The sequence below is a fragment of the Gossypium raimondii genome, chromosome 7, assembly GCF_025698545.1.
Source record: "Gossypium raimondii isolate GPD5lz chromosome 7, ASM2569854v1, whole genome shotgun sequence".
Lineage (NCBI taxonomy): Eukaryota > Viridiplantae > Streptophyta > Magnoliopsida > Malvales > Malvaceae > Gossypium > Gossypium raimondii.
Window position 1 is genome coordinate 13,033,248 of NC_068571.1, and position 6,427 is coordinate 13,039,674.

The 6,427-nt window shown below is 36.3% G+C and overlaps 1 non-coding gene across 1 annotated transcript; it reads right to left on the reverse strand.

The window, feature by feature from the left end:
• Positions 1 to 5,888: 5,888 nt before the first annotated feature.
• LOC128042659 (small nucleolar RNA R71) lies at positions 5,889 to 5,994 on the reverse strand. Its single transcript, XR_008198174.1, has one exon. It is a non-coding gene; the product is annotated as a small nucleolar RNA R71 (small nucleolar RNA).
• Between the last annotated feature and the right edge of the window lie 433 nt (positions 5,995 to 6,427).

Sequence of the window (6,427 nt, forward strand, 5' to 3'; positions counted from 1 at the left end):
TGTTATTCAAATGTGAGAAATTGATTTGTACTATTTTTTGAGCATTACTCACCTGTAGTGAGTTATGCTTGGCCAGAAATTTGTTAGTAACCTTGTTATTTGAATTATTATTTTAATTCGATAAGATTAATCATTTAACCTACGAACTTACTAAGCTTTATGTAAGCTTACTCCTGTCCTTGTCTTTTTCTTTATAGATTATGTTTTTTTTAAATTGGGAGATCGAATCAACTCGAAGAATCACAGTATCTGAGAAGATTTTGGTATACTTTGAGTGTAACTTTGGCTTATAGGCACGTAATAGGTGGTGGATGTTTTGTGATAGTTTTAAGCACATATGTGGTAGCTTGATGTACTCGTAATATTGTTGTGTCAAGTAGCTATTTGCGGTATGTATGCTTAATTATAGTGAAGGTATGAGTGTTTGATGGTAATCAAGCATGAATTGGTAAGTTATTCTGTTTGATGTGGTGTGCATGGATGGGTTGAAAGTTTAGCTTGATAATTTGTTGATATGCGATTGAAATGTGGTGTCAATGGTGGCACATTGGTTAGGCACATAGGATGGTTAATTAACTTGATTTGAGTGGTTCAAAATGCATCCCAAAGTCTTGTGAACATGTGTGTAAGTGTATAATTAGGTACCTAATCAATTGGATGTGAAATGGGCAAGTTTTGGGTCATTTTTGGCACACATGGCCTGGGACATGAGCTATCACACGGTCGTGTGCCCCGAACATGTTAGGTGTAGGGTTCACACAAGCTGGCACACGACCTGTGTCATGGCTGTGTAACCCAAGTCAATAAGTTACATGGGCAGACACACGAGTGAGCACACGAGCATGTGGGATAGCCACACGGCCATGGTTGGAGCCACACGGTCTGGGCTCTGTCACTAGAACGTGTGACCCCTATTTTCAAACTTTTCATATTTGCCCCAAATATTTTGATTTGTATCGAGTTGGTCCCTAATTGTTGCAAAACTATTTTTAAGGCATCATAGGTTGGATTTAAGGCCCATAAATGTATGTTTCACTTTAATTTAAATGTTATATGAAAATTTGATAATTAAATTGTAAAATTGACACTGTGTGATACTGAATGTTCTAAATTGTACTATAATACTCTGTAACCCTAATCCAACGATGAAGATGGGTTAGGAGTGTTACAAGGTATATGACCAGCAAGTTGGGCTAGCTAAAGTACGCCAATAAGCTTGGCTAGTAGGAGTTTGCCAGAAGGCTTAATGAGCTGGAGTATGTTAAAGAAGTTAGGGAACTTAGATTACCAGTAGGCTTGGCGAAGCAGGGATCACCAGTGGTCGGGAAACTACAATTGTTGGCTATAAGTCATAAGTAAGAATAGTCAAAGTAGAGTCATACCTCGGTTAGAAAAGTCAGCTTGCTTTTCTCTTTGCAACAGTATCCATGCAAGTAATTAAATTTTACTTCTATTACGATTAGAGTATCCTAAGGACATTAGGACACTTAGAGCCAATAAAGTCCTTGCTAATAAGGGAATTTCATATGCTATTCTCCTAAATTTGCTGTCAATCATTCTGTCGGTAAGTCTTAAGATCCCAGCATTTAGAAATCAAGAACCATCAACTAGCAAAGTCAAGGGAATAACAAGGCTTGTGAATAAAGCCAAAATACACTTTGCACTTAAGAGGGTAACCTTGTGAAATGGTGAAGGGATGGAAATTATGATGGTTGGTGAGTGAACTCAATTCTTGTCCAATATGGTCTCAATAATTAGGGCAGAGAAGTTGATAGGGAAAGACTGCCAAGCCTACCTCGCCTATGTGGTGGGCTCACCAAGTAAACCGATAGGATTTTGTGACATTCGCACGGTGAAAGACAATCCTGATTTATTTCCAGATGAGCTACTTGGAATACCCCCAAACTGCGAAGTGGAATCATCCATTGAGTTATACCTAGATAGTTCGCCAGTGTCTATTACACCTTATCGAATGGCACCAAAAGAGATTAAGGAACTGAAGATCCAACTACAATAGCTACTCGACAGGGGTTTTATTTGACCAAGTGTGTCACCATGGGGATCACCAGTATTGTTTGTAAAGAAGAAAAATGAAAACCTGAGAATCTCTAATGACTATAGATAATTGAATAAATTGATTGTAAAAAATAAGTACCTATTGCCATGAATTGACAATCTATTCAATCAGTTGCGAGGTGCCACAATATTTTCAAAGATAGGCTTGCAATCATGGTACTACTAGCTTAAGTTTAAGGAAGCAAATGTTTAGAAGATAGCTTTTCACACAAGGTATGGGCACTACGAATTCCTAGTTATGCTCTTTAAATTGAAAAATGCACCTGTTGCATTCATGGACTTGATGAATCGAGTGTTCCACAAGTATTTGGACTAGTGTGTGGTGGTCTTAAAAGACGATATCCTGGTGTACTTGCTAACCGATGAAGAACATGATGCTCACTTGCAAACATTGTTACAAATTTTACGTGAGAAGCAACTATTTGTGAAGTTCAACAAATATGTATTTTGGTTAAAGGAAGTAGCCTTTTTGGGTCTTGTGGTCTTAGTAGAGGGAGTTTGCGTGGACGCAAAGAAGATTGAGGAAATCCTAGAGTGAAGATCTCTAAGAAGTGTCACAAAGGTACGAAGCCTTTAGGGCTCGCAGGTTACTATCGCAGATTTGTTGATAGATTCGCCACTATTGCGACACCCTTAACAAAGTTATCATAGAAATATGAGGAGTTCACATGGACGAAAGAAAGACAGAAAAGCTTTGAGAGACTTAAGGCGATACTCACTAAAGCACATGAGTTGGTTCAACCAAAACCTAAGAAAGACATTGTAGTCTATTGTGACACATCGCACTTGGGTTTTGGTTGCGTACTGGTATAGAAAGGAAGGGTGGTGACATATGTATCCAAACAGTTGAAGCCTCATGAACGAAACTACCCAATGCATGATATGGAGTCAGAAGTAGTGGTCTTCGCACTCAAGATTTGGTGACACTACTTGTATGGCGAACAGTGTACTATCTAGACTAACCATAAGAGCTCAAGTACTTACTCACATAGATAGAACTAAACTTTAGACAAAGGATGTGGATAGAGATACTAAAAGACTAAGATCGTGTGATAGAATATTACCCAGGAAAGGTGAATGTGGTCATAGATGCCTTAAGTTGAAAATTAGTGAGTGAACTGTGAGCTCTGTTCGTTCATTTGAGTGTGACATACGATGCGGGACTGCTTGCAAAATTAAAGGTGAAACCAACCCTTTTGCAGTAGATAAAGGAAAAGCAAGCCTCATATGAGGATTTGGCGAAGAGGGTTCCCCAAGTGGAACAAGGAGTTTAGGAGGTGTAAACTGAAAAGTATATAGGATTTTTCCTATATAATTCATTACCTTTTTACTTAAATTTGTTGTTAAAACCAAGTAATTGTTTAATAAATTAATGAAATATGCGAAAATAAATTAGGACATAGAAATTATTAAAATGTGATTTTATACTTTATTATATAGTTTTCATGCATAAAATGGCTTATTTTATATTAATTTGAGCATATTATATTTTTAAGTTATAAAGTGGGCCATGCATGATTGAATTAAATAATAAAATATAAAGTTATATTTAATAATTCATTTTTAATAATTCATTAATAAATTGGGTTTTAATTAATTAAATAAATTGATTAATTAGAGTGGTTAAATTATATTATTTGGTCCCCCAAACTATCTACTATTTTTGGACAGGGCTGAGAGTTTTTTTCTAATTGCAAAGCCGTCCAAATTGGGGACGAAGTCAACCCAATTTTCAGCTGCACATGGATGTCATAAACCATTTTTAGTTTAATTATACAAAGTCCTTCAAGAGTTAAAGAAATTAGAGATTTTCCCGAAGATTTGCTGATGGCCGAGTCTTAGTCTTGAGTTTTTATGGCACTCAAATTGACCAAAAATCAAGAAAAAATAAGCCACCTTTCCTCAATTCAAGGCCGACCACTCTTGGAGGAAGTTTTAAAGGATGGACACTCCTATTTTTAGCAAACCAGCTCCCTTGCCTCACCTATAAATAAGAGCTCATTTCTCACTTGTGCAATCATCCCTCATCCCTCATCCCATCATCTCTCACTCATTCATCATTCTCTCAACTCTTTTAGCTATCTTTCCCCTTCATCATCCTTGCATAAGGATTTTAGCAATTAAGCCTTTCAAAGAACCCTTGGTCGGCCACCTTGGAGAGCCATTAGCAAATGAGCAACATAAAGAAGCGAATGAGCCTCGTCAGTTAGAGTCTTGGGTGATAGCCACTCTGAATTGGGTTTAATCTTTTTTTTCTTTAAATTTAATTTAAAGATGTATGCTATGTGTTCTTTGTTCTTGTTTACAACAATGATAGCTTAATTTTATTTAAGCTAGGATGATTATTTTGATTAAATAATATTTTCTTGATCCATGCTTATAATGTTTGTGCCTCAATCAATCATGTTTCCAATTAAAATCAAGTCTATATTTCGTTCATACGTGATTGAAATGCATCTGAATTAGCTGAGCGATCCTAACCAGACGACAGCTAATGGACGCATAATTGAAATGTGCATGCTCAATTTAGATCCTAACCCGATTGAATTGTAGGTTGCGTAACAACTCTAACCAAGCTCTGTTATCTGCATAGTTTTTAGATTTGTGTGATTAAATTGTTTCAAACCTAACACGTCCTTGTTACCTCACACGAATGCTAAGAAACCCTTAGTAAATAAGGATCAATAAAATGTGTATTTACTAAGTAAAGGATTCCGAAAGGACCTAAGGTGGTTTCCAAACTCATGAAAGATGGAGTTGCCATAGAATGTTTTTTCGAATGTTATTAAGCATGTTGATAATAAATTGAGTTTAATTAAAGTAATTGTACTAGTTTATTTATGTTATAATTGTTGCAAATTTTGTTTAATTTCACTAAAATCTATTTCATTTATATAGTTTGCATACCTAGGTTAATTTGCATTAGGGATCATTGCATGTAGTTTAATATATTTTAATCACCACTTCTCGACTATATTGTGTTTTTATTTACCAAATTGTTAATATAATTTTACAAATTAAGTGACTTAGCACAAATACAATCCCTGTGGAGATGATAACTCGATACTTACTTATTACTTGATAACGACTGTGGACACTAGCACAAACCCCAGTGTTACAAGTTTTTGGCGCCGTTGCCGGGGATTGTCAACTATTGCCATATTCACTTTTTTCATGAAATTATTTATTTTCAATTTGTTTTATTTCTAACAGTACTTACTTATTCTTTTTTATTTTTGTGATTTTCTTCTCAGGTGTTTATGAGCATAGATCGAATTATCGATTTACTCCCTGTAGACCTTGAAATTGAGTGAACTTTCAGACAAAGAAGATGTGAACGAATAACTAAAAGAGAAGTCGAGATGGACCATGGAAATCAGAATAAAGACTAAGGTAATGAAGCCGATTATGTACGAAATCCTATCCTTATAGCCGATGTTTGGGATCGATACATCAGTCAATATGCTGTGCCACTTTTCAGTGAGTTAAACCTAGGAATTAGAAACCTAGATATTGAGGCAAGCCAATTTGAATTGAAACCAGTGATGTTTCAAATGCTAGAAACGGTGGGCCAATTTAGTGGTATGCCAACGGAAGATCCACATCTCCACCTTCAATTGTTTATGGAGGTGAGTGATTCATTCAAGATAGATAGGGTGACTGAAGACGTATTGAGGTTGAATTTGTTTTCGTACTCGTTGCGAGACTGAGCAGGAGCATGACTCAATTCATTGCCACCAAGTTCCATATCTACATGGCAAGAATTAGCAGAGAGATTTTTGGTTAAGTATTTCCCACCTAGTAAGAACGCTAAGTTAAGGAATAAGATCACAACTTTCCAACAATTAATGACGAGTCTTTGTATGAGGTTTGGGAGCGATTTAAGGAGTTACTTCGTAAGTGTCTTCATCATGGGATTCCTCATTGTATCCAGTTGGAGACATTCTATAATGGTCTCAATGCACATACAAGATTGATGGTAGATGCTTCCACGAATGGTGCAATTTTTTCTAAGTCTTATAATGAGGATTATGAGATTATCGAGAGGATCGCGAGTAATAACTATCAATGGCCAACAAATCAAACAACTTTAGGAAGGCGTGTAGCCGGAGTTCTTAAAGTTTATTCTCTCACTTCGTTATCAGCTCAGGTATCATCTATTTCCTCCATGTTAAAATAGTTAATCGCTAATAGTACAAATAATTTTGTAGCTCAGCCACCAAGTCCGTTTGAAGTAGTTTCCTGTGTGTACTATGGGGAAGGTCATTGTTTTGAGAATTCTCCATCAAATCTCGAGTCAGTGTACTATGTGGGGAACCAATACCAAAATAGGAGTGGACAAGGACCCCAG